Raw genomic sequence first — 3,414 nt, 5'->3', positions numbered from 1 at the left:
TTTTTTTTTTTTTTTGTTACGTGCAAGATTAATTCTTAAATCACGCATTGTCCTGATAAAAACTGGTAAAAATTCGTCTACTATATATAAAGATAGAAAGGAGAGGCGTTAAAAATGCGAGTTTGATTAGTGATTTCCGATAGGCTTGTGTGCATAAAAATAAGTATCGGCAGAAAGTTTCGCATCAATAAAACAAATCATGAACAACGGAACGAATAAATTCCGACAAAACAAATGGGACACTCCTCTTATTCTATCCTTCTTTTTTTACGTCTGTAAAAACTTGAATTTAATTACTTGCCAAATTACATAGTGATTAAATTATTAGAAAAATACAAACGTGAAATAGCGAAACGTAATATATTTTATCCGTGTAACAAATCACACAACAATCTTATAAACTTATAACACATATCCAAACACAGTTATAAGTTATATTATTTTTATTATTATTACAGTCTACCATCATGAAAATTATTATAAATATCAAGTGGCATAAAAATGTTTGCAACAAGGAAGAAAATGAAAAATCTTAAAAACAACTTTGTTGAATATAAATGAGATCCGATAAAGAGATCCGAGGTATCTAGGTCTGCCCGGTATCTTTTCCCTTTCACCAGTGCCACACGACAAAATGCAATTTTCTACGTGTATCCACCGCACGCTCATACGTGCTTTTGTTTCGACGCAATGTGCGCATGTGTGCGGATCACACGAGTTAACGTAATCACGTGTGCGTACAACTCTACACGGCTCTTATTTAGGGCGTACTCGACGACCTTAAATTACGCGCGATTTTAGAATCGGGATGCAACGCACACATTAAAAAATTCGCATAAGAGACGGAGACAATGCGAAGGATGACACGTTATCTCTGAGCCTTTCAACAGAGGGGTCGAGTACATGGGAGCGGAATGGTACTGGATACCGTGTAATCATCACAGCTCGCCGTGTATCCGGGCATTGAATTCGCGGATTCCCCTCGGCTTCCTTCGAATCCTTCTCATTGTACGCTTTTAAATTTCGCAAGAAGGAGTAGGACCTCCGATCACCAGAGAGAAACGATCAAACGTGTAATCAATTCAACCAAGATAACACCTTGATGTTGCAATTCTTCTCAGAATAATTTTTTTTTTTATTAAAAAAAATATGAATAATTGATGGATTCTATTTAACGAGGATATTTTTAATTTAACCGATTTCGAATTTTAATACGAAGAAATTACGATAAAATATTGATCTACGTATTAGCATATGTATAATTTACTCTTTTTATCAGTAATGCTAATAAAACGCGAGATGTAAGAGTTTCGAAACAAGGACATTGAAAGTTACGTTGGTCCATAGCGTGAGAGAGGATAAAAAGGAAACGATAATGACGTCTACAGTTGACGCATTTCCTGACAATGCCTAGCGAGACGTGATCTTGGCTACAACTAGTTTTTCCAATTGTTCAGCATAGACTTATTTCGATTACGCGATACCGTTCCTAGAATGGCAAAAGAACGTTATGTATTGTCATCGTTGTCCCACTACCAGCAACCTACACGCGTCCATACTACTTTGTACCACTTATACCATTATAATACCACTTGTAAATGCTATTCTTTCAGTGAAACGGAAAAAGTTATACAATTAGCAAGAATATTCCGTTCGACTGGAATATAATGGGGTAGGGAACGATATACCGTTATATAATTCTTCTATTAACGACCGTTACGTTCGATTTAGGTTGAGTTGTCTTCGATAAAAGGCGTCCTGCCTTGCGACGAAGTTTTTCTTCCTGGACGGAGAATCATAACGCATGGAAGCACCGTGCAAGCTGTGGCCAAGTGAGTGACCCACGATCGGTATATCGCTTGGGTTGCGTAACATGCTCTACAAGCGCGCCACCTCTCACTTCTCTCGTTCAAACTGACGGTTATACCTCGTGCTCGGAAAAGCTGCTTGAAATTCGATCCGTTCGAACGGTGATGTTTCGTGAAATCTTATATTAGATTAGGTGTAGAATATTTTAATTCGTTGCTTAAGTAACGCGAAGGATGATCGCGAATGAAAAATGAATATTAGATAACGATGTATGTAGCGTGATACGATAGGATTTTAGTGTCTTTTTTTGCGTAATGTTATATTAAATTGCAACCAGCAAAATATTGAAAAAAATATTGGAAGTATTGAAATCTAGAATTGAGAATTTAGAGGCATATTTAATTAAGAGGTAAATAATCTAATTATGATTACAATTAAATATAGTTTAGAAAATTTAACAACATCATTTATTGGATTCTAAGTGGAATATTTTTCAAATTTCTAGAACGAAAGAGAAAATAACGATTGTATAAATAATGAGATTTACATAAGGGCAAAAGTAGTAAGTATCATCGATGTAAATTTATCTTAAATTGTTTTATTACTTACTGATTATCCTTAAACGTATTTTTAACGTAAAATCCTAATTACTTTTTACTTATGTATTTTTCTTTATATCTTTCATATTTGTCGCACGAATATCACTTTCATTTTTGCTAATCTTTACTTATCATTTGCGTTAAAAGACATTTAATCTAGAAAATATTCGCAAATTTACACTGATCTTCATCTTTATCAATATATAGAGAAATAAATTAAGAAATCAGGATCTATTTCGATTGGCAATTGGATCATCCTGATCGACGAGCACGTCTATACGAATCGATGGAGTTTCGTGATCCATTAGATCGTAACGTTCGATCGATGCAACGTTCAACTCGTACGTGAATCGAGTTCGACGAGCAGAGTGACTTAGAACGTGCTTAACTTCTGCAAATCCAAATGGTTGCGTAAAGGTAAACTAGTCTTTTCTATACCATATTTATGAAACGAGGAATATTAATACCTTCTTAAGACTTAAGTACCAGAATCAGAATTTAGAATTCTATTTTTGATCATATATTTATATGAGATCCATTGAACTTGATTAAAATCAAAGTTTTCCAAAATCCATTTCAATTATTACCAATTTTTTTCTTCAAACCATATCTCTCAGCTTAATACACCCAAATACATAAAGAGATTTGACGAATTGTCGATTGCAAATAAATATATCTCGAAACAAAAGGAGGAGTGCTCTCACCAACGGTTGAGTGAATTTCTCTAAGAAAAATGTGTACTTTTCAGAGCAACGGTGGAAGGATGCGTGGTATTACTCGATGGAAAAAGATACCTGGAATTGTCTCAGTTTATACCGGTTCGTGGGGCCAATCGAACGAGAGGCTTTCTCCTGGATCACTCGTTTGCACCGAGTCTCCTCGTCGTCTGGAGGGGATATCTATATAGGCTGTCCAGTCTGAGTGTGCCCCTTCAAACTGTTCGCGATCCTAAGCCCGTGCACGACACCTTGATTTGTTCAAATTTTTCAACAAATCGATATTCGCT

General features: G+C 35.5%; 1 long non-coding RNA gene across 3 annotated transcripts in view; it reads right to left on the bottom strand.

Moving 5' to 3' along the window:
- The window catches only part of LOC102672617, a 32,837-nt gene that overhangs the window by 2,168 nt on the left and 27,255 nt on the right, over window positions 1–3,414 (bottom strand). The window contains exon 1 of one of the 3 annotated variants that reach the window (XR_004150449.1): window positions 3,225–3,408. The exons of the other annotated variants lie outside the window; for them this stretch is intronic. This is a non-coding gene — a long non-coding RNA (uncharacterized LOC102672617). Of the gene's footprint in view, window positions 1–3,224; window positions 3,409–3,414 lie in introns of those variants that run through there. 3 annotated transcript variants of the gene reach the window in all.

This window comes from Apis dorsata, unplaced genomic scaffold, assembly GCF_000469605.1.
Source record: "Apis dorsata unplaced genomic scaffold, Apis dorsata 1.3 scaffold_221, whole genome shotgun sequence".
In the NCBI taxonomy this organism is placed as follows: domain Eukaryota; kingdom Metazoa; phylum Arthropoda; class Insecta; order Hymenoptera; family Apidae; genus Apis; species Apis dorsata.
Note: the sequence above shows the minus strand (reverse complement) of the source record. Positions and strands in the feature narration are given on the sequence as shown.